Below are 25,324 nucleotides of genomic sequence, written 5' to 3'. Positions count from 1 at the left end.
TTCAATCAGGATTTAAGTGGGTGCAACTTCACTGAAATCAGAAGAGTTATAGTCACACAAAGGCTAAATCTGACATGTTGGTCTTAAAACAGATGTTAAAGCTATAAAATATTGTCTGTAATGTGAACTGTAATAGAAGTTTTTTAAATAGTTTCTGGTACCATTTCAATTACGACATTATACTCCCTGCATAACAAACATGCCAACATTTTTATGGTAACATTTTTTAGGTCTAAACAATGGCACATCTGAATGAAATCACAGATTGAATTTAGTGACCTTCTGCCAGTGGCTCAGATTAAATTCAGACCTGAGAAAACTAAATTGTTTTACATTCTTTATAGGCAGTGCATCTGAAATAACTGGCATACTTTCTAAACAAACCAAACCAAAAAAAATCTCAACTATCTAAGCAGATTTTCAGCTTTCAAGCTTCCTAATCACAGATGTTTTATATTTTACAAAACAGTAAATGACAGCAAAAAAACTTAATTTTTGTTTGTTTTTGTAAATCTATGGCAGTATGGGCTTCGTTCTGTTGAGGAATTGCAATTCATTCATAAAAATTGAAATGTTAATGTTAATATCATGATCATCAAGAAATGGTAGAGTTGTAAATCTTGGGAAAAAACCTTCCTTATACAATATATGTAAAGAAAGTGAAACTGAAAACAATGTCTCTGACATTAATTCAGTGAGGTACGGCAATCTCTTCTAAATATAATTATCTGTGGCTTTCATTCTTAACATCCGTGACCTGTATGTCATAGGATTAATCAGACATTAACATTGCTGCTTCAAGTTAAGAGAATTAGAATTATGTTCTTGTTTATCAATAGAGGGAGATGGCATTTAGAAAAGTATCTAATCAGCAATGGGAAAACCATAGAAGGTCACTATTCCTCTTACAGTAAAGCCTCTCCCAGCCTTAGGCTACAATTAAAAGGGCTGCTAGTCATCTAAGGCCATGAAAAAAATTCATATCCAATAGCAGTTCCTACCATGAGAAGGACCCCTCTGCCCAACCCCAGTGTAACCCTGTCAACACTGCGGCTGTGGGGGGCATGAGTAACTTCTAAATTTTACACTAAACACATCTCAGTTGTGCCTAAGAGTCACTGCTGTCAATGGCCAGCGGCTTCTGTGCTCCCGGACATCACGTACCACCACTGTAACTGGATGCTCATCACAGGGTGCTTGGAAGCTGCGGGGCACAAGGCAGGCACGTGTCGAGTGGACCATTATTAGTGTCCAGTTTACATAGATATTTGGAGGAGAGTGAGAGAACACGAGTTAATTCTACCTGACGGTCAGGGTGCTGACAGATGGAAAAGCAGGTCTGCATACTACAGAGAGCTTCTGCATCAGGTTTTGAAAGGAATTCATCTACCCTCCATCAACAGACACAGAAGTTTTGAATGGTATTGTTGGCAAAGAGACCTTTTAACATGGCTGTTTTCCATGTCTCCTCCAAGTGTTGCCCCTTACCAGAGAAATCAGTGCTTCTGCAACCTCCCAGTTGCATTGCTTTAACATGGGTTGTGCTTGAAAACCACTTGCAAGTTACAGCTGGTGCAGAATGGGGACATCGGCTTTCAGTGTAATGCTCACTGGTTACCTGACAGCTCAGCTGCCTGCTCTTGCCTCCCCTCCTTGGTCTGCAGTGCTACACGTGGTTTGAATCTTTGCTCTGCGAGAGACTGCCTTTGCACCACAGCCAGAGACAGCTAAAGCATGAGTGATTTGATTATTCCTCTGGCTTGATGGGGCCAAAATTTGCTTAGCTTTAGGAAATGGAACAAGGCCTAAGTCTTTTCCCAAGTGTTGGTCTAATGATGGATGAATTTATTTTCCTTCATTTTCTTTGATAAAACTAAGGCAGAGTTGCATGTTTCAACAGATGTTGCACTGTGTAGGCTGAAACATGTTGGTAGGGCACAACTACTTACATTTAAACCCAGACACGTATTGAGAATCCTTACAGCAGCTTCACATGTCCAAAATAAACACAGACTGTTCCCAAGTTGCACCCTGGGAAACTTCAAGCAGGAACTGGTGGGGGATCTCCCATACTTGGCCAGCTGACATGCTGGCATACATGCCCTTGCCAGTGCTTCTTTTGCCATAGGACGTTCCTATGCTCTGAGTTACTGGGGAGAAATTTGGGCTTTTTAAACACTTAGAAAACATATTTTCTAACTGTTGAACTGGGGAGTAAACGTGATGGGATGGCTAGCCCTCACGAGAAGCCTGGCTGGAAGAGGTCTGGTGAAATTAGCTGGGTTTTACATTCCCTTGGAAAGTAAGACTTCTATTTCTCTGTCGAATATTTGCACACGGGGACCATTAAACTCAGAAGACCAACTTCCCTCAGTGCAGGCAGGTATAACTTGATAAAATTCAACAGTGTTGCATTTTTTAAGATAGATGACTACAGCCTAGTATTTGAGAGATAAAGATACCATCTTTAAAATGGACTAAACAAATCATAGAAAAATTTTGGTTGGAAGGGGCATCTGGAGATCATTAGCCCTCTGCTCCAAGCACATCACAAATGAGAGAGAGAAAAAAAAAAAGAAGACAGTATTTTACGAGGCACTTAAGTATGAAATACCAACCATGTACAGAAATCTCTCCTTGGGCTGGGGAGGTAGCTAAAAGGTTTGCTTAAATATTTCACATGCAAACGCACGTGCTTGTTACTCTCATGCAGCACACTGGGCAGTTGCTATCTCTGTTAGGAGCCTGCTAGACTTTTCTCCCCAGCTCCCAAAGTCCTCTTCGAATGCTCTCCATTAACATGCCACAGTGGCTGTGCGACAAGTGCAGGGGAGAGAAACGCCGTTTCCGATTACAGAGACTCTGAGCTCAGGGACTCGCAGCAACAGCGGCAGGAGTTCATTGAGGATGTGCTAAGACTTTTAGGACCAGGAGCCTCTGATCTAACTAATTCAAGAATCTTCTTGTTGCAGATCCTTATCATTCGCCCAGCGACTCTCAGACATCTCGAGACCCTCCCCTTAAAGCCTATGTATCCTTTTCTAGACTCTTCCCGCGCTAAAGCCATTTTTACTGCCTGTTTCCCTCATCCGGCCCTGGACCTCCTAGGAAGGAGCTGACTTACTCCAGCTCTTTCTCCTGTTTTCTTGAGACGACTTCTGATGTTTGACAATATCAACAGAAATGAGGAGAGCACCAAAATATGCTCTTCCCTTTCTCCGTTGATTAGTGTACCGGGCAGCTCTTTTCCAAATCAAATACCTGATAAGTGAATATAAACATTTTCATAAACACATAAACACATGCAATTAAGCTGGCTGAGGATTGTATATGGCTCAGAATGTGAAAGCTTCATTCATACGTGCAAACAAGGACTAAGCAGACAAGCCACGAATGGGATCTTGTGACCTTGTCAAAATTGATTAAAATACATTAGCATGCACACGCTAACTTCTGTTCAGGAATACCTGGGAAACAAATGCAGATCCTCCGATTTGGGGAATATCAGATTGTGAGGTCTCCATTAGCTCAGGTCTGCTTTTAAAAGTGAGACTGACATGATCCCAGCACTACTACCATCTCAAAATGAAAAGGCTGTGTTTCTGGGAAGGGCCCAAGTTACAAATGAGTAGCACTGCTAGCTCATAATGGTAGTATAACCAGAATAAATAATAACTGTTTACACTGCTCCTTCCAAGGAAGCTATACAGCTGTGGTTGCAAACATCTAATTTGTCACACACTACCTCTTAGTGCAGAAGCAATTCTCTACATGTGGGCAGAGCTCTCTGCAGGCTTTCTGTTGTGCAAGGAAGAAAAGGCAGACGCAGCAAGCTAAACTAGTCCTGTCGGCACCTTCTCCTAGACCAAGCTCTCTAAATTTGCCCACCCAGGGTCACTTTTGGCATCAGGCGCTTTCCAACCATTGAAGGTGGTGCTGGCCTTCAGTGACTTGCCGTGTCTCAAGGAACAGAGAAAGGAAGGCTGGAAACGGTGAAAACCGAAGCAGAGAGATTAAATTGTTAATAAACACACACTGGGGTGGTTCCACTGGATTTCAGCAACCAACGGAACGAGCTGCCCTGAGCTGGCTCCCTGCCCTGCCGTCGCTCAGCTTCCTTTCTCTCTTTAATATATAAACTGTCCTCCGTTACCGTTACCGCTCTCCATGTGAGTCAGCCTGCCCCACAGCCCTGCTGCCAGCCCCCGTTAATTCTCCAGCCATCACTCGTTCCTTTGCCTGCACGATATCTGGAAGGAATGAGCCACCGCGGCCTGCACCGGCGAACCTGGGAAACCTCGCTTCCCCCGGCGGCGCTGCTGCGGCGACCGCCGTCCATTAGAAACCAGACAAATCTACAGCAACGGCAGGAGATTCCTATTTAGGTCAACTTAATGCAGCGACGAGAGAGAGGAAAAACGTTAGGCGAGGTAGTTCTGTGCCTCTTCCTGGCTTTCGCAGCGTGTCAGAGATTCGAGCCTGATTTACAGCAACCACAGGGCGCTGATTATTGATCTCCAGCCACCCCACCCCACTCGCTGTCATCGAGAGATCCAACCTACAGCAGCGATTCCCACACCCACACGGCCTCCTCAAGCGAGACGCAGCCTGGTAAGATGCTGCCATTTTGAAACAGCGTCTGTAGGGACCATGCCGTGCTCTTCTTCAGCTTCGAGTTCAAAGTAATTGCTGTTTGTCCATAATTACTGGAGACTCTCTTGATCTAACAGCCTGAGGTAGAGCGACCCACGACTGGGATACCCAGAACGGTAGTCAGAGAACCTGCTTTCACTGGGACACCCTTGTAACCCTTGGGAAGCCCTCGGTGCTGGCTTTTTCTGTTTCTTTGGCTAAAGAAAAGAGAGCAGTGACCGTAAGAGAAGATGGAGAAGGTGGGGAGAATTTCAGAGTTCCTTCTCAGATACTGGGATTTGCCAGCGTGCTGGCAGTTTTACACAAAGCTTTCCACAGCAAGACACCGGTGCCTGAGAAACCTGGGGACGCCAGGTCAGCAACGGGTTGCTAAGACTTAGCACATCTGAATAATCCCGAGAGAGAGCACGTTCAGTTTTTGGTGGAAGGGCTGTTGAGCCTAAGAGGAGGAGGCCAGATCTGCTTCGGCACATCAACCTGCGAATTTTAGCATCCCCCTGAGACTCCAGGGCAGACCAGGGCTCCAACCCTCCTTTTTTCAAGATATTTTGCAAATTGTTTCCCCCCACCCCCCAAAGTATAAAATTGGAGTCTAAGGTTTGCTCAACTGAGCTGACCGGAGAATGTATCACTCGCTGTCTGTCTCTTTCAAACACGAGACACTGCCAAAACTAGAAGTATGTGTTTGCCAGAGGCAAACTGTTTGCAGCATTCAGCCATCAAGACTTCAGTCTCTTGTGGCTTCAACAAGCTTCAACGAGAGCTATCTGCCCATCAGCCCAAAATGGTTCTATCTGTTCTGACAAAAACAGTCATGTAATGAGAAAATGAACCTGGCAATTTTCCATATAAAACAAGAAAACTTCACAAATTTTTCTCCTGTGCCCTAAATACACAGTTTGGAAGGATTTGTGCTCTGTAGTTGCTTATTAATTTACAATCTAGGTAGAATTTGATGACCTACCAATCTTTTAGGACAGTTCACAGGAAAAAAAAAAAAAGTGACAATTCCACCCTGGGTTTGATGTCTGGAAAGTGGATCTGATATAACATTACCTTTTTAAATGGCAGCAGTTACTTGCAGCCCTGCTTGAACTAGCACATGTGCTGTTTTCGGTAGCAGGCTGGCTTGCACGTGAGCAATAACACCCAAAATGCTCATGGGCAAAGATCCCATTTAACTCAAGCAGAACCTGTCACTGCATTAAGAATTCAGCACGTTCAGCACATCTGCAAAGTTTCATTCTTACAGGCTGACTGCAATTTGGTAAAAGAAACTCATATGTCTGAATCCAAGAAAAAATGCCTTCTCCTGACCAGTGAGTAGCCAAAGCAGTCCCTGACTACCAGGAACAAAAAAAGTATGTTTTATCACACATCTCAGAGTGTACAAAGCTACAAGAAGAACTCAAAGGGGCTTAAGCAATGAAAACTACCACTCAATTTGTCTGTACTAGATTAAGAGCAGGTTAAAAGGATGTGTTTCCTATTCCTTTCAGCTGGTAGACCCTTCTGATTTCAAGTGACTTCGGCATGGGCCAAGATAAAGTTGTCATTTCGTATTGTCAGAAAATGATCACAATACGATCCTAAGCTTTCAGAGATGTGTCTCACTTTGCTTAAACGTAATAATATCCCAGTTCCTCAATTAAGGAGTACCAGAGGGAAGTCTTCTTTGGGAACTGCTGGGTATTTGTAGGCTGGAAAGATGGCAGATCCATTCATAGTGAGGCGTGGTGGTGGCGAAAGGATTATGAATAGGGAAAATTCACAGGGGTGGATTTCCTTCTATTCATTGTGCTCATGGAAATATGCAGTTGGAGGGGAGGATGTAGGAAGAGGAACTGGGGATGTAAATAGTCATTTCACCCATGAAAGAACATTGGTTATTAGCTAGCTTGAATGTATTATGTGGATTCTTTTTATTTGGAACTACAGCTTCTTCCCAATTTATAATTTGCAGTGGAAATATAAAATCTGCCATCTTCTAAAACAATCATATATTAACATAGATTGAAAATTGCTACTTAAGCTATACACATGTAAAATGACTCCTAAATACAGCTGCTCCATTTGTAGAATTCAATCTACATCAGTGGAGCAAACACTGTTCGACTTGGCGGGAGCATGCTGTGACCCCTTGGCCCCTTGGCCCTCTATTGTCACCACGCATTGCCATCCTCTCAAGTTATTCCCTCAGTTAATCAGCCTGGGTCTTAGAAGGAAACCAAAACTGTGTTAAAAGAGCAAGCAAGAAAATAAAGGTGTGTTTTCCCTTAATAGGGAGTATCGCCACCTTTATTAAGTTGCAATTCTAAAAACACAGCAACTAGCAACATACTTTCTCTCAAGCGCCTGCATGCGTTGCCTGAACCTGTGCCAACAGACCACATTTACATTGTCAGAGCCCACGACAAGAGGTTTTGCTTGTATATACCGTCACTCCAGAGCTGAGGATCTATTCTCTTCCCCTATCACATTGCTGCAGTACAAGAAGGTGACTTATTTTACTATTAAATGTACGTAAGCTTTTAAATGGTGACTGCTGGTCTGTCACTTTCTTTTGTCTAGTTTGTCTTCTTCCCCAAGTAACCGTGTGACTTCGGAAGTAATCCTGGCTGAAAATACTTAGAACTGCATGCTTTAGCTGGTAAGTACAAAAATCCAAACATCATGACTAGACAAACTCAGAAGGACGTGATCTTACAATATCCCTAAACCACAGAAACTAACAGGAAATTCAACCTAGACTAGCAAGAGTGTTACGTTTTATCTTTTTTATAATTTTTAATCACAAATTAAAAGAAATACTATGACTATGGTTTTCTCATATTGATTTGTGTGAATGCAGTTAAGCTCATGATGGGCTACACAGGGCCAAGTCAGTGAATAAGGTTCTTCTGATTACTCTCGTGTAAAATTACAGGCAACATCACCAACGTCAATGTGAAGATGCCAACGTACAATCAGTTCCAAGGAGAGAGAGAGAAAAAAAAAAAGAATATACCAATTATATGCCACGAATATACCTAATTCTCCAGCCCACATAAGCCAGTCTCACACAAGAGACAGTAATGCTATAAAGAAAAAAAGAAAGAAAGAAAGAAAAAAGAACTAGCAGTTAGCTTTGCTACTTTTCAGCTCAGAATTACCAATCTCACTTTAAAGGCACCAACAGAGATCTTGCCCTATCAAAACAAACGATCAGAACCTTCCTATCTTGTCTTTCCTTAGTAATTCATCTGCTTTCCGTATTAATGACATTGTTAAAATGGAAATTTTTTCAGGGGAAAAATTGCTGTTGACAAATGGATCTGGATGAACAGGACTAGTGCATGCTCCTGTGTTGTACTGCTAGCAGAAGATTTCTGTACAGATGCCTCTTAATTAGTCATCTGCAGACTTAGAGCAATCATGTCATGCATATTGTGTGGCTGTAACTTCCACGTTCCATCTAATGACAAGTGTTATTAACTAGACAGCTGAAGACAGGAGAAGTTCTCTGCCTTTCTGTTTTTTGAGCTGTAGTACAAGAGCATTTCTTTCATATCTGGCTGTAAATCAAGATCAATCTTAGACTCAATGCCTTTCCATCACTATTACCTCATCTTACCTCAGTTTTAATACCAGCAGTATTGTTTTATATCTTTTTTTATAGTCCATTAATTTCAAAGTCCTCTGGAACACTTTGCAATAATTTTGTAGACTACATTAATTTCTCATGGCAATAGCTAGGCTGGTGAATTGCAGATACTCTCAACCGAGCAAGTGGTGATGTTTCTGCTACTTTGGTCTACTGGGATTTTAAAGATACTTTTCTTGCTTCTTTTCTAGCCCCTAACACTGGCTCAGTCATGCAATTACCACAAGTCGACAGGATCTAAGTATTAGAAACAAACTGTGTGAATTCCTGAATTATAAAGTAGTATTTCTGCTAGATATTGCATTATTTTTTTAAATCCGGGAAGACTTACTCCTGCAGTTTTACCAGACTACAGGTTCCCTTTTGTCAAAAGCTATGGTGGGGGAGTTAACAGCCTGCAGGCAAAGCCTTCAATTAGGTCAAACCTGGGGCCAAAAAGTTCTCTTAAGTTCTCAGAACAGTAAAAAACAATGGGATTTCAGTCTGAAAAAACAAGGCATTTTTCTATCAACAGCTGAAATACTTCTACTTATTCCCCCAAAGAATAATAGCTCTAACCCTACCTGTGTGCCTGTTCCTGAAAGCTAATGCTGGGTGGCAGTGCGCTGCTATGTGGCCTTCTACTCACTTTCTGCATTGAAAGTAATGCATTACCTGCCCCAGAGCACTACACTAGACTAAGCAAGGGACAAAATATTTAAAAGAGCAGTTTGAAGTTTCTTCTAAGTGGTATCAGAAACTGGAGCACAACTCTGAGAAAGGTGGTACAAATGGGCAAGTCAGGGAAACTTTTTGGTCTGAGCTGCTCCTCTCCTGCACATTTATGCAGTTCCTTAGTCAGCCTCTTGGAGCTTCCTTTGTGTTTCAACATATGAAACAATAAACAGCACATTGATTAATACAGAACCATAAAAACAAGCCTCGATTAAATTAAAAAGGTCATGAATCTAGTGAATCTCTCATGGTACGTGGGTGTAGAGGGAAGCCTGTCTAAAGCCAGAAGCAGGAATGTTTTGTAGAGCAAAAGACTCTAGGAATGAATATTTAATTTGTCTCTGACTACCTCATTTTATCCTCCGCTTTCATCTTTCCCTCCACAGCAACTCCACTATTCTCAGTGTGCATTAGCTGGAATAGCAGCATGGTTCACTGGCAACATGTTATTTGTAGGCTTCTTTCCTGGATCACTGAGAAGACTGTGAGAAGGAGCTCTGGCTCCTCCAACATGCACTCTTTGAAAGGTGCCTGTTACTTACACTCAGGAAGTACCCAGGGACCTTTAAAGGGCTTCTGCCAAATAGTGACACTAAAAAACCAAAACCAGACACACACCATCACCCCACCCCTGAAGCCCTCCTCCTTTATAAGGTGGTTGAAATCTTGGCCTCAGTGAAATAAATATTTTAGGCCACTGACTTCAGTGGGGATGGGATTTCACTCTTTGCTCTTTTACTACAACTGACTAAAGGAGTGAATTAAAAATGTGCAGGACTTGGAGAAATTTTCTCCAACAGAAAAGGCAATGCTTAAGTTACTCAGTTTTTAACCACAGTTTTTCAACTTGTTATAGATAGCAGTTCCCCTCTGTCCTAGATGCAATGTTAATCACGCATTCATCACTGCAAATTGACAACATAAATGCTGACTTGTGCAAACAGTGTTAGAGAAAATGGTGTTCTTGCTGCAGAAGTGAATTACAGAGCCTTTCAAGCTTTCTACACTTCTCAGTTTTATGTAAACCCTAATTTCTAAGCCTTTGTTCTGCCTTTAAAGGTCACACAGTTGAAAGCTATGAAGCATAGCACGCGTTCCCACTGATATTAAAATACTGTTTACTAAATCACACATTTAAATGTAAAGAAGAAATTGTTTGCAACCTACTGTGTTAATAAGAGATGATTTATCAGACAACATGTTTCCAAGCATCAACATGTGGAATGTAAAAATCTGACCTTAATCACATGAAGTGATTTTTTTTGTATTTTGAAGTCTCCATGCTGCCATCCAATCACACTAACTTCTGATAACACCCTGTTTGACTGATTAAACTCTTAATCTTGCCAATGCTTTACTTCAAGAATACAAGTGGTCTTTTTGGATTTGAGCATATGATTGCGCATTTGAAATATTAGGGTTTCATTTGCATATTCAAATTGCAAAACTGCATCTTCCCTTTGTCTGTGTAAAGCCAACTATAAGCACTCCAAATGCTAAACAACAACCGTAGAATTGGACAGTATTTTTAGCATCTCTATGGTGCACTTCTATCTTTAGCCACTATGTTCAGAAACAATCCCACCAGGACACTGCATAGCTAACATAGCTTTGTCTCTTCACCACATTCAATTTTCCTCCCAAAACACGGTGAAAGGAAAGTAGACTACAGAACAGGTCAATTCAGGACCAGCCAAAGTTGCCTTAGATGCACTGTCTTGAGCAGGGCAGAAGCATACCAAAGGATTAAAACAGGACTTTGCATCCCGGGTGCACTATGGGAATGACTGTGCAGGAGGGACGGGGGCTGCCATGACCTCCTCCAGGGAAAACACAGCTCTGCGCTACTCCGAGTCTGCACTGTGCAGATAAATCAAGGCCAGGGAAGGAGTCCTGCATGAAGTTTCATAGCAGGATGTGCCCACGGGTTCACGGCAAATTTCTGGTCAAAGTTAACCCCGAAAGAGAAGTTAATAATTGAATGTGCCAAATCATCACAATTTCTAAATCCAGCCGCATCTTGTTTTTACAAAGAGGTATCTTAAACCAGTGAGCCATTTTATTAGACTCACGCTCACGTAACAAAAACACGTGTTCGCTCTTGAGTGCCAAGTATCATGCTGGAGGGTTACCAACCCCAGCCGCTGACGGGGAGCCAGGCTGCAGTTATCTGTCGCAACAGAAGAGGTGGCTGGGAACGCAGAGCAGGAAGCACGCTCCTCGGCTCGGGAGCGCTTCGCACCGTCCTGCCTCTTTGCAAAGCTCTGTGAAGGAGATGCACTGTGGGGGAAAGGAGAGCCTGAAACTCTCTGCTGTCTGCAGCCGAACCACCTCACGGCAGCCTGCTGAGCAGCCCGGGCACGGCCCCACGCTTGCTCTTGCATTCCCTAGAGGTAATTTTGAAAATGGCTGAAGCATCACCAGTTGCAAGACCCAACCATAGCAGCTGGGGCAAGTCAGCGTGCGTAGGAAATGTTTTAGTGTCAGCTGGATGAGGTATTTCAGAACTACAGGTTCACCACAAAGAGAGAACAAACTCATTATGGGAACGGCTGTGTTAATCAGACGATTAATCTTTGAACCTCCAAATCTGACAGGGCAGGAGCTGCATAAGGAGACAAGAGCCTCTGATACCTCGACTTACAGAAGACGACCTTATGGGATCCCGTATGTCCTGCTAATAGTGAAGGAAAGAGAATTATGTGAAGGGACTCTTTTTTTTTGATTAAGTGCCTTAGCTGAGGTTTGCAGATGAGCCTAGGAGAACTAGACTCTTGGCTCCAATTTAATTTCCAGGAAACATGATAACCTGAAATCCCTTAGGAAACCTTAGGCCTTGTGAATGTTTCACAAATGGGCTCCCCATTTCCCAACTGACACCTATCTTCTCTCCCATTACTACATGGTATCCAACACTCTGTTATTAAAATTCTTTACATGATAATGGGGCTTCTCAAATAAATTGTTTTCATTAGCTTCCTCCGCCCTACCACAGGTATGGCCGCATGCCTGGGGAGTATGAAAACCGGGCAAACACAGCGTCAGGGCTATGAGGGGGGCCCTGGGTTCTCCGCGAGGCCGAGATGTGCAGGGGGCAGTGGCCAGACAGCAGCACTCACTGTGGATTATGTCTACAATACACATCTGCAGTTTTTATTGTTTTATGTTAAAGTTGTTGTTTCCTCTTAAGCACAACAGGTCTTCTACCAAGAATATCACAGCTATTCATGTGAGGTGTTCACATTATGTAACAGGAGTGTCAGGCTAAGGATAAAAGAAAAAAAGAAACACAGGTAGCTTGTTTTTTCTGAGCCCTTTCTTAATAGACTTAATTTTTAATCGAATAGAGGCTTCCTCTATGCCCAGGGTGTTAGGCTGACATCCCAGGGTACGGTCCTCATCCTACTTAGGGCTCCTCAGCTGAAGACTGTGGGTTGCAAGATTTGGCCTTTACTCAGAAACAAGGATACTGCAGGAAAACGCACTGCATCCTTCTGGACATCAGCAGTAAACTACCTTTCCAGTTTCTCCTATGGACATGACATCTAGAGTTGAGCAAAGGCATTGCTGAAAGGTCAGAACATCTAAGCTGTATGTACCTAGTTTAGGATGAAAAAACCTATTGTTGTCTTTTAGTTATGACATTTCAATTTACCCACAAGAATTACACTGCTTCCCCTGAAAGCTTTCAAGCCCAAGAACATGCTTTTCTCCCAGTGGTGGAAAGTGATGAAGGCAAAATACTAATATACTTTTTCTGTATTAACTTATCACAGCTGCCACTGAATCTGCTGCTTTGCCAAGAATACAGCCTTTCCTCCCTAAAGGCAAAACCTGCCAGCAGATGTGCGCACGGGGAAGCACCGTGTGCTCCACAGAGAGGGGCTGCAGGAATCGCACTGGCCTGGAGAGCAGCTAATTTCGAGTCACGGCCAGGCAAGCCACGTGTTGGCATTCACGACAAACTCCGCAAGCATCAAGGAACTACGAAACCTCCTAAAATACAGAACTAGAAGGCCAGTCTCTCTTCATTTTTCCGAAGCAATGGGAGGAACGTCCTCTTTCAGTTATGGTTAGACGGTCTAGTGAAGATACAGTTGCTGTAACTATCAGGAAAAGACTGTCATGTCAGAAGGCAGTATGTAACATTACTTTGTAATGCAGTACTTAACATTACATTTCCTAGATAACAGGGAACAAAAGTTTGGATTTCTTGGAAGTGCTTTGATCTGCCGCAAGAGCCACCCTCACATTAGAGGACCGGGGGGGGGGGGGGGAGTTGAAGGACAGCCGGTTTAACCCCCAGCCCGAAGAGGGGAGGCCCATTTCATTTCCAGGGGACTCCCTGAGGCCACTTCTTCCCTTCAGGCCGTGTTTCCTCCCTGTGACTCAGACCTGCCTAAGCGGCGGCTGGCGGAGCCGGCTCTGCAACCGGCGAGCGCTGGGCTAACGCGGGCACCGCGGCCGGGGCCGAGCGGGTGCCGCCGCGGGACACGCCGTGCTGTGCCTGGGTACAGTCTCTGCCTGGGCTGCACCCGGGGAACCTCCTGGTAGCTTATTCACCCCTGGTGGACAGGGTCATTGTAGGCATGATAAGAGGTCTCTCCTCTTTAAGAAATTACAACCCTGCCTTTGGTTACTGAACTGCAGCTGCAAAGCACTCACTGACTGCAGATACAGCAGAGGTGGAAACAGGTTCGCCACAAAAGTGGTTGAGGGCAATCACTTTATTTCATATTGCCCCAGACTAGAGGCGTGCGGGCTGCCAGGTCCTGCTCTGCGTGAGGGAACGCGCTCAGGGCAGGCTGCTCCTTCAAACCAGCTCCCTCGGTTCCTCCCAACTGCCTGCCGTGGCCATAACCCCTCACCTCCGTCCCGATCACTATGCAAAGCTTCTGCCAGCTTAGCTTGGGTCCTTGACAGCATTTCCTGCATGCATCGTAGGCATCAGTATCCATTTCACAAGTGTCCCATGCCCAAGCCCCTAGCAGAGAGCCAACTGCTCCTCACAGTTGCAACACTGAAAATCTGAACCGACTTTTCAGCAGTTACTCCCAGTACCTGAGAGTGTCACCAGCACACACTCCGGCTTGCCGTGGATCCTGCCCAGGAACATTTCCTCCAGCTGCTGTGGTTATGCTGGAGGGAGAGTGCTCCAGCTCTTAAACACAAACCCGCTTGCTACGCAGCTTGCTTATGGGGACTGCAGACAAGTTATAGGTGGTTTCCTCTGCTGCAGACACTAGGTTTGCCAGACTTGATATAGGAAGACAGAAAATGGGCAGGAAATGTCAACCTTACATAACACAACAATTTTTACCCTTCCTATGTGTGAGAAGCCTACCATTGCTTGACCTTCCGCTTTTTAGCACAGCCTTCCTTACACAAATATTTGAGTCAGACCTGGGGCCAAGTACAAATCAAAAGCCAAACACATTGTCTATTTTTTTTATTTTTTAATGAAGAAGGCTGGCACCCTCTTTTATACCTATTTGTTCTCAAACTTGAAATAAACTGCACATCTTCAACTGCACTAACTTTGTAAGAGCCTCAAAAAACTCAGCCCATTTTGTGCTCCTTCTGGTACCACTGCAAAGACTGTTAAAGAACTAATATTCCTGGAGCTCTGTGTAGAGATGATAGGTGCTGATGCACAAAAATGTTGTACAATGATTAAGCACATGAGTTAGGAGGCTTCTACTGTTATATTTCTCCCTCTCCCTTTTAGGGTCATCTTAATTTTGCTTCCATTCAAAAATCCAAGGGAGAAAGCCAGCGAAGACTTAGTCCTTCATCTTGCTTCTTTGCACAACCTTTTGGAGAACAGATGCAAAATAGCACTCTTCTCACCTGGGAGCATTTTATGTTCACTTTATCCAGGTGTAAATGGTCGTACAAGGAGTGAAGAAGTGGAATCAAATACAACATGTATTTCTCTAATAAAACTTACTCTTTTCCTCTTAAAAACCTTAAACTGAAACACAGTTTTCCTGCTGCTTTTCCATTATACAAGATCTGGGAAAGATAAATGTAAAGTGTATCTTTTAAAGGTAAAATGCACCATGATTCATCTGTTCTCCAATAATAAAATCTCCTTCTTCCTGGATTACTCCTTTTTTACAATAGCTGTCTTACCTTTTTGTATTTGCTATTCACGGCCAAGAGAAACATGGCTTATTATATCATTAGAGAATCTACAGGTCCTAACTGATCATCCAGTATCTTCACCAGCATGTTTATACTGCTGAGCATTTTTGAAAAGTCAAGTCTGTGCTATAGTTGGTTACAACCAGTGAAGAATTAACTTGCAATAGCACCTCCAGGTTGAAGTACTTTGCATCACACAATTATAGGCGAAAAACGAGGCATGGGAAAAATGTGGTGACACTGGGGTGGACCTTTCATTTAAGGAAGTTTCTTCTCCCAGCGGCTTGCTGTGTTCCTTTCCACGGCGTTTCCTTATTTCTGCTAGATAAATCCGTTCTGTAATAACAAAGACGCTAGGTCTGAAGTGTCAGTATGAGTAACTCCCTCAAAATAAACCTCCTTGCTCATTTACGATAAAGTATTTCCAACGCGGGACACAAAGCCACACTGTGGGGAAGGAGGTGGGCCGGGAGGAGGGTACTGAGTCGTCAGGCGGCAGCGAGAGCAAAGCACCGGGCCTGACCCCGAAACGCCGTGCCGGCAGCGAGGTTCCTGCCGGGACCCGGGCAGGAGCGATGGGCCCACCTGCGCCCCGAAGCGTGCCCACGGAGCACCGACGGGAGGGTGAGCGGGCGCGTCGGCAAGTGCCTGCCATGTCCCGCGGGGCTCTGCCGAAGCCCGGGCATCCCCTGCGCTCGCCTCGCCGCCGCCGCCGCCGCTCCCAAGTCGCGCCCGGCCACGCTGAGAGCCGCCAACTAGCCCGACTGCTCGTTCCGCTACGCCAAAACGGGGCAGCAAAGGAGCAGGCGGACAGCACTAATACTGCTACGTTTTGGGTCTTATTGCCACTTTCGGGGGTCTCTCATCACCACATTTTAGTTTTAGGTCTGTGAAAGGAGATTTAACTGTCTTCTAAAATCTCTAGAAGCTCTTGGATTGAAAAGCAGAGAGGGAAGGAGAATTAACTTTTGTGTTTAAATGCATTTCCTTCACTTGCTAACAGTTTGCGCTCGACTCTAATGGTAATCCATGGACAGGCAGGAATTTTTGCTGCTTCTTAAAAACGTGTTAATGTTTATCGCCTTGCGAAAAAGCGACAGCAGCCTTCACCAGCACGCAGCACGTTCCTGGCTGCTGCAGCACACCACGGTCAGACGCCTCAGCACTCAGCAGAAACCCGGTCCACGAGCGGGCTGGACCCTCAAACCGTCGGCCACGTGAGCACAGCGAACAATCACAGGAAGAGCTGCTATCTTCCCAAGCCGAACGAAAACCTATTTACAGTAAGAAAAATAATGCAACCCCTAACGCCTCTTTGCCTCCCCCTGCAAAGCACCTGCACGCAGCTTTCCCTCGGTTCCTCTGCCTGGTTTCCTGATAGACATTTAAAGAAGCAAGACTTGCCTTTTACCGTGCTCACCCGTCCATGGGTGCTCCTCTGCCCAGACATACCCCAGCACCCGTCTGCCACCTTCCAAAGCCAGCCACCGATCTCATTGGGTCCTGGTGCTCCTCTGCCTCATGCATCAAACACATTTCTGGTTGGGTAACTCAGTGCTTGTCTGTGATTTTTTTTTTAAATAAAAACAGGACTTTGTCTTTTGCTCCCTGAAATCTTTGCTACTTTTTTGTTCTATTCCATATTCAGAATATTCTCTACTCTGTTATATACCTGGACCTGGACTACTGAAATAACCAGAAACTTTACTGCTGATTTCAGTAGGTATTTCTCTGCACATCTATTCACAGAGTCAGCTCTTTTGAGAATGAAATGAGCATTACATTTTTTATCACGATACCAGTGCTTATTTTCTCCTTCCTCATACCTGTGTGTATACAAAGATTTCAAGATTCTATTGTTTCTGCACTCACTGTATTTGACCTATTTCAAAACCCATGTGCAATACAAATAATTGCGCTACATGGAAAAGAAAGTGTGTGTGTCTAACAAAAACATTTATAATTCCAAAGCTTTAGACAACAATCAAGCTAAACCTAGCATCAACTGCAGCGCAAGCTGTGCTGTGCGTTTCAAAGGGGGCCCTAAAAGTGCAATTTGCATTTAATGTTTCTGCTGTTAGCTCAAGCTTCAGATGAGACAAAAAAACCCTCATTAGATAGGTGGAATAAACTGAAGCCAAAGTCTGTGAGACTCCTACTCAGTCCTGGAAGACCCATGCTCACTTGACAGTCAATGTGATACTAGATCCTGTGATGAAGATTTAATGTCTGTAATTTAATTTTCCAAAAGGACCAATCCCCACATTCAGATATGTTCATCAGGTAACTCTTCACAACAGCAAATCTGGGTGAAACGCTTTGCTCAGCTCTTTTGCCTTCCACACACAGGACAACTGCTCTGCAGCCAAAGCACCGGGCTATAGAAACGGGCTGCACTGAGGTGTTTAAAATCAGGCAATCTAATTATCGACTTGATAGTCCGCAACGTCCGCAGTCAGCAAAATTTAAAAAATGCAAAATATTGACAAGATCAGACAAATACATAATGAGGGAGCTATTAAAATGCAAATTGCCTGTCTTCTGGTACGGCTGTGGCGTACAGCACGGGACCGCAGAGCCCGGCTCCAGCCGCAGCCTCCGTTGCCGGTTCGGGGGAGGCGAGAGGCTGCAGGGTGCCACCCGGCGCAGCGCTCGCAGGCCAGCGGGCCCCGCGGCGCTGCTGGGAACGGGCGCAGGTTGGCGGGGAAGGACCAGCTGCCCTGCGCACGCGGGACCCCAGACCGGCACGGGGTTTCGGCAAGGGTCCGGCTGCAGGGGGAAGCCAGGTCTTCTTTGCGAGATCAGCCAGGAGTGGAAACTTTCTACGGGCTGGTGAAACTTGACGTAAAAATTCACAAAAGGCACTGCCGTAGCATTTATTCAGAAAGGAATTCCCAAGAAAGGATGCGATGGAAATCCTCTCTGTCCAACCAGCTCAGGATGCTTGGGCCAGCTCCCAGGAGACAGCCCATACTCTGGTCTGGTTAGGGAAGTCCCAACTGAAAGGGGAAAGAGGGTTTCATTGCAAGCCATATCATTCTCTCCTTTCTTTCCTCTCCCCCCAACTTTTTCTTTCCATTTAAACAAGCTTATAATCCTGCGGACAGTCGGTTATTTCACTCTGCAGACAGATTCCTACAGTGCAAGTCTGAGGGCTGTGTATGTGTCTGGATGTCTACAATAGAGCAAGCGAAATAAATACCATTCCCAGCTGTGGGCTGGACGACCTAAGGCCCTGCTAGGAGAAAACACTGACAGATATAATTCTGTGCAATACCTTTCAATCATGCTAATATTGCTGAAACAATCTCTAAAAACTACACCAATAAAGATGGTGACACCCAAATAACAGGCAAATACGAAGAGGGAGGTTAAATGCTAATTTTACATTGGCATTTAGCCTAAGAACTTCATTATGCCATCTTCTATTCTGAACGGCAGCAATGCCACCTTGTGCTGCGCTGCCATCCATTCGTAGTCGTTATTACTGGAATCACAGTAATTCCTAGCAACAACAGACAGGGTCACAGCTGTGCGGTGCTGGGTACCTGCCCGAAACCAGGGCAAAAAGACGTTCAGTGCCCCAAAGAGCTTGCAATGGCTCTCGAGCTCGGCTCCCTTGGCAGCTGGCAGGGAGATGCGGTGCAGGGTGTGAGCGGGGTGGCTCGGCGCAGGGCATCCTCTCCTCCGGATCCCTTTCCCTTTGCGCAGCGCTGGAAGGCACGAGGCTGCCCGAGGTACTGCGTTTGGTAACACGCCGAGTGCAGGACTGCCGGCGGCTGCACAGGAGCAAGCCGCGTTCCCAGGTGTGAGCCGTGCGTTACGCCAAACGTCAGGACTGCTGAGCGTGAAATCCCCTCGACGTTGCAGTTGGGTACGCGTTTTGTCCTCTTTCGCTTTCCCACCCTAGACCGCGGGGTAAATGTGGTATGTGCAGCCCTAGCGAAAGGGAGCCCTGTTTTTGTGGCGACCGAAATAACGTAAATCTGCCACTGAGCACCCCCAGCAGATGGTCACAGTTGCTCAGTACTTTTTTGAATGCATCGAGATCGCTGGGTGAGGAGGACTCGCTAGCGATGCCGTTGCTATTGAGCATCGGCTATTTTCGGTATCTGTTTAGGAAGGCGAACAGCCAGTGGGGAATTAGGCAGCCAAAAGGTTGCTAAGCCTCACTGGCTGCTATTGAGCAGCGTCGATACAAAGCCAGTTCTTTATTTCATCTTTCAAATAAATAAAATCTGAAATAGATGGAGCTTAACACACACAGATAACAGAAAAGGTACAGAAACAAATTGGAAAATACTACAGCACACTTGAAGCTACAGTCAAGGCTGTGGTAAAGCTGTATTGAATTTGCAGAGAAATTAGATGCCTCGTTAACTGTGGATAGATGCACAACTGCTAGAAATTTAAACTTCCTCTTTTCTCCAGATCGCAACAGTCATTACAAATCATGCAGATAAATGAATGCTGAAAAAGCACTTGGAGCTCTGCAATTTTGCTGTGGTGAGTCCAATAATAAATGGGGGAAGAGGGGTGGTAGCACTGATAATCTTTATATCAAAAACACATTTTCTGCAAAGCGATGCACTATTGTTCATATGTAAAGTACATCGTGCTGTTAGCAGGGAACAAACTGTCCTGTATTTTATAGTCATTTTATTACAGATTCCCTCTAATCATGAGTCAGAAAAAAAGATTTCATAGATCCTTTTTTTTTTTTTTTTTAAATAAATGCTCAAGATGCACAACATGGCTGGATTATGTTATGCCACTCTAGACAGTGGTTTAAAATACCATATTGGAGGGATATTCCTACTGTGCAATATCACACATAAATTATTAACAAAAGTTAAGGAATGAAAGCAGAGCAAAGCTTCACTGGTGCAACTGAAGTTGGCTCCTGCAGAGCATCATCCCTCCGCTCGCCGGGTGAGCGGGACGGAGGCGGCGAGGGACCCGTGAGTCCCGGCCCCGGCCTCATCCTTCCCTCTTTCGCCCTGAAGCGATTAAAAACCCTGAAGGCTTCCTGGCAAGCCAAATTTTTCTGTTCTCTCACTCCCCCTGAAGTGACAACGGTTAGGTGTGGATCACTGTTTTAAATGCGAGGTCTTTTCCTTAAAGCGAAAAATGTTTGGGGAGGTGTGAGCAGCCTTGACCACGTGCAGGAAAACCTCGTCCGTCGCTGATCGGTCGATTTGGCGGCACACCAAGGGTAACACGCGGCTGCAGAGGGCCATCGCAGCGTGAAAAAGGAGCTGTTGTACCACAACACACTCCGTTAATTCTGGCTGAACTACCATGCTTCCTAGGATAGCAGTGCAAAATGAATTTATGCCATTGCACCAGGCTCGGTATGGGATGGAAGAGCAGGCGGGTTCTCTCTGATGACACTAAAGCAGCAAGAGGCAGGCAAAAGAGAATATAGAAAATCTCCTGAAATTCAAGTGTGGGACAACCTCTATCACAGCATCATCGTTCACCAAAATAAAATGTCTGATTTTAACCAAAAATCCCCGCCACCGTAGCAGGAAAAAAAAAACACACTTTAAAGTCAAAAATTCCAGCCTCACTGCGCTTACTGTAATTGTCCTTTATAAGAAGAGCCGCTGGTTATGTGAAATGACATTAGCTCACAGCCCCGGGCTCCCGCTTCTGTGAACAGGAAGGAAGCAGACGCGCATCTCTCGAGAGCCGCTTCCGCCCTGCTCTGTTAATTCGGAGGAGAGGCAAGCCCCTCCTCGGCGGCACGGCTCCGCGGCCCGGACGCGGGGGCGCCCCGGCTCTGCTTTCCCAGAGGAAAAGGCAGGAGACTTCTCGGAGCCCTCCTCTCCTCACCTGGTCTCTGCGGCACTCAAGGAGCCGGCCCCGGCCCTGGCCCCGGCCCCGGCCGCCGCTGCGGAGAGGTTCACAAAACCAACAGCCGCCTCCTTTGGGGGATTTGGGATGCCAGGGCCTCGAACCGGCAGCACGTCTCTCCGTGCGGACGTTTTGCCCGGACGTAGCGTCACACCTCCCTGTCCCTCACCACCGTGATGAAGCTCAGGCGCTACGGTCACTTCGTGCCTTTTTCTTTCTTAACGTTTACACATCGGTTTTGCTCTTTTTCCTTCACAGCGCAAAATCCCTTCCGGTAGCTCGGACCAGGTGCCGGGTGACCTTTAATAACACGGAGGCCACTGCCGCCCCTTTCCAAAGGCGACCAGCAAATCTCATGCTGGAGCCTGGGCTTACACACGCCACCGGAGTTACCACCGGCCGACCACAGCCCGAGCGACTCCCAAGGCTTCCTGAGGGAAGGAGAGGGGCGGGGGGGCAGATCCGGACAACGCCGGACCGAGCCAGGATCCCCACTCCCAGGCTGCGTTTCCAAATTTCCTTTTAATGCCCATGCCAATGCTTTATCCTTACTCTTAACTTTCCAGCGGTCTTTCCAGACTGTTAAGCAAGCGGGGCTGGAAACATAGGACCTTTCTGGAGCCAACTGCCATAGGAAATACCACTCTGCGGGGGCGCGTGGATCCTCAAGACCAGCTCACATTTTTTACCGCGTGTAAACATCGTGGTCACTGAACAGAGATGCCATCGGCACTGACGGGGTTTCTTCAGGGGGAGGAGGGAAAAGACAACTCACGCTCACGGGTTCTGAGCATCAGAGGTAGAAGGAGAAACAGATCTGGCGGGAGCGAAGCGCGTGAGCCAGGAGGCTGCCTTCACGGCAACACGGGCTCAGGAGCACAAAACCCATCCAGATAAAACAATTCGCCTGTTCAGCAGCTCTCCTTTCAGGAGCGGCTTCATCCTTGCAGACTGCCCCCACCCCGCCTCCCTAGTCGCCAACAGAAAACTTCAGGAAAGGAAGCGAAGGCGAGAGGAGCTCCTGGAACAAAGGCCTGGTCTCCGGAGCAGGAGGGCGCACACGGGCAGCGCCGCGCCGGCGCTCCACGCACGGGTGCCGCAGGTCGCGCTGCTGCTCCCCCGGCCTCGCCGCGGGTTTCGGGGCCCCCGATAACGAAAGAGGAGGGAACTGCAGCTCCTGGCTTTGCAAAGCCTGCATCCTGCACGCCTCCTGGCCAGCGCTGCGGCCGCGTATTTGCAATCTCCACACCTCTCCGGGCAGCTATGTGGGGGCAGCTTCCTCGCAAAGTTTTCCCTGTGTGTTGCCAGTGGGAATCTTAACCCCTTCCAGGGATTTTTTCTTCTGGGGCTGTCCCTTGCAAAAGTGGGGTTTGACAGGGTTTTTCACTAGTAAGTGGCGATAGCTTTTGGATGTATGAATGTAATTCACCAGTTCGTTTCACCCAGGGGATGGAACTGTGTTTAGATACCAACATCTAGGTACTTCCAGACTGGACAGGGTGTGGGTCAGCAGCTCGGAAGCAATGTGTCCCTTGGGTCCACCAGGTTCCTTTTTTCTTAATAAATTAAACTAAAATTCCATTTAGTCTGTTTTCACTTTGGTCTTTTTTTCTTGCAGTCACCGTTGATCTAGCCTAGCACACACGTTCCTCTCCTCTCCTTCAGCATTCAGAAGCCACGTAAGGAATCATAGTACACTTCAACAACACTGAGTAAATCCTGCACTCCGCATCACATTAACCTTAGCCTCTGAACCAGTCTTCTCCCCATACCATCCACAGTTCACCCCAAACACAGACCCCAGCACAGCTGCCTCGCACCAGCAGCTGGAGCAGCTTCTCTGCAGCTGCGCACGGCTACAGCCGGGGCAAGCAGACCACATCCGCCACCTCCCGTAGGGGATCCCCTCTGTGGGCAGGCCTTGGAAGGACACTCATCTTCCACCCACGCACACCGTCTGCTGGGGATGGAGATCGCAAAACGCAGGTGAAATGTGTATTCTTTGCAGAGCCGCCATCCCGAGCAGCCCGGCCGGAGCGTGCGGGTGCCAGGAGCTGCTCCTTAGCATCTCCGCTGGAGCAGCTCTGAGCGTCCCCAGCGACCGGCGCGAGACCAGAAGAGTTTATCTTTAATGCTTTGTGTCAAGGATGGGGGGAGAGCAAAGCAAACCACCTGAACAGTCTAGGAAGATCTAACAGGCAGGATTTATTAGTTTTAATATTAAAATATTAAAAACCTACCCTGATCATAAACTCAGTGGCTTCGAGTCACCGGAGAAAGAGATGTGGATTTTTAAAAAATGTAATTTTGGAGTTTAGAAACCCTGAGTAAGTGGCAATATTAAAATCATCACTCAAAGCAATCCCATCTCCATACAAACCTTTTCTCACGTAAAGGCAAATCTTATTCTCTTTTTGCCTGTTTGCCAAATCCGACAAAGGAAACCAGCACATTCATGGCCTTCCGCAACACGGAGGGGTTGCCAGAGGCGTCTCTCTCCTGGGTTATCCCTGTGCCTGGCCGCAGCCCCCTACAGCGTGCAGCTTCCAGGGCTTAAATGGAATTTGGTGATAGAGAAGATCTTGAACAGGACCTTGCATTGGAGAGAGTATCACACTTATTTTAAAGTGTTTTGGCTCCAAACTCAGGAAACCATCCAGCCATCTGCTTAACATTTTACCTGCACAAAAAATCTGCATTGGATTAGGTAAAGATGTAAACTGAAGCTGTTTTCATATGAACACAAGTCTAAGAATGACCTATAAGCTTTCATTTAAATTGGTTCCTAATGGAGGTAAACAAAATGAAAACGAGAGTCTCTGCGCAGCCTGCCTGAAACGTAACACACCAGTCGATAAATCAGTGTAACTACCACGTCCAGACAAGATCCGAATTCTCCTGATTTCTGCAGGACTTAACTGCTGTCCTGAATATAAAAACTTTCCCTTTCAGATTTGTTAAGCATCAGCCCTGCCACACAAGAGTTACCCTCAAATAAGTTAAAGGCAAAACACAATATACATAAACTCTATGAACAGTGTGCAGCTCTCTGTAGGCACTCTGAACAACAACAACAACAAAAAAGTAAATGAACTGGAGCATAATCTGTTCAGAATTTGAAAAAATTACCAGTCTTTCTTTGCACTAAGAAATATCTTTCTTTGCAAGAAACAAAAGCAGCCATAAGTAATTACAGTGATAAGCTAAAAATTGTTCGATTCTAAAAACAGAGTGCCAAAGCAAAGGGAAAAAAAACCAGCGAAAGCCGAAAGTAAGGTTTCCTAATCTTACCCTGAAGGGTTGTAAACGTGCAAGCTCAATACCTCACCACCCTTTTTGAGTAAATAAAGGTTTAAAACGTCCTTTCTTTGGTGTGACTGCATTCCTCCCCAGCGTGACCTCGGCATGCCATTCCTCCGCCTCTGCCGCCGCGGCCGAGCCGCTGACCTTTCCGCAGCGCCCCGCGCCGCCGCCGAGCAGCGGGCACCCTCCCGCCGCCGCGGCGCCCCGCACTCGGCCTCCCGCTCCCCTCCCGCCGCCGCCGCCGCCGCCGCCGCGGCGCCCCGCGCACGGCCTCCCCCGCTCGCCCCTCCCGCACGGCCTCCCCCCCCGCCCCTCCCGCACGGCCTCCCCCTCGCCCCTCCCGCCGCCGCGGCGCCCCGCACTCGGCCTCCCGCTCCCCTCCCGCCGCCGCCGCCGCCGCCGCGGCGCCCCGCGCACGGCCTCCCCCCCTCGCCCCTCCCGCACGGCCTCCCCCGCTCGCCCCTCCCGCACGGCCTCCCCCTCGCCCCTCCCGCCGCCGCGGCGCCCCGCGCACGGCCTCCCCCCCTCGCCCCTCCCGCACGGCCTCCCCCGCTCGCCTCCCGCACGGCCTCCCCCGCTCGCCTCCCGCACCCGCGGCGCCCCGCGCACGGCCTCCCCCGCTCGCCTCCCCGCGCACGGCCTCCCGCTCCCCTCCCGCAGCCGCCAAGCGCTGCCGTCACACAGCTCTTCCTAGGCTCTCGGCGGCGCGGCAGCGGGACTTGGGAGACAGCGCTGCGCCCAGACCTCTGCCTTCCCGCGCATCCCCTATCCAAACGTATTAAACCCGCGCGTGGTTTTGCTCTTGGTCGCAGTCGCGCAAGCTGCTTGTGCGTTACGCGTACGAGCTGCGAGATCTCTGCCACGCGCCACCCCAACCCCGCTACGCGTTGACGTCCGCAGCCAGAATCCCAGCTCCCGCAGCTTGGACACGCACAGGCTGCTGGAGACCAAGATAGCAAGAACATTAAAAAAATGCAAAATCTTATGCAAGACCGGCACAAACAC

The 25,324-nt window shown here is 46.9% G+C and overlaps 1 protein-coding gene across 2 annotated transcripts in view; it reads right to left on the bottom strand.

Moving 5' to 3' along the window:
• The window catches only part of MAMLD1 (mastermind like domain containing 1), an 82,386-nt gene that overhangs the window by 34,880 nt on the left and 22,182 nt on the right, over window positions 1–25,324 (bottom strand). The gene's annotated exons all lie outside the window — the stretch shown is intronic.

Source organism: Apteryx mantelli, chromosome 13 (assembly GCF_036417845.1).
Source record: "Apteryx mantelli isolate bAptMan1 chromosome 13, bAptMan1.hap1, whole genome shotgun sequence".
NCBI classification, from domain to species: Eukaryota; Metazoa; Chordata; class Aves; order Apterygiformes; family Apterygidae; genus Apteryx; species Apteryx mantelli.
Note: the sequence above shows the minus strand (reverse complement) of the source record. Positions and strands in the feature narration are given on the sequence as shown.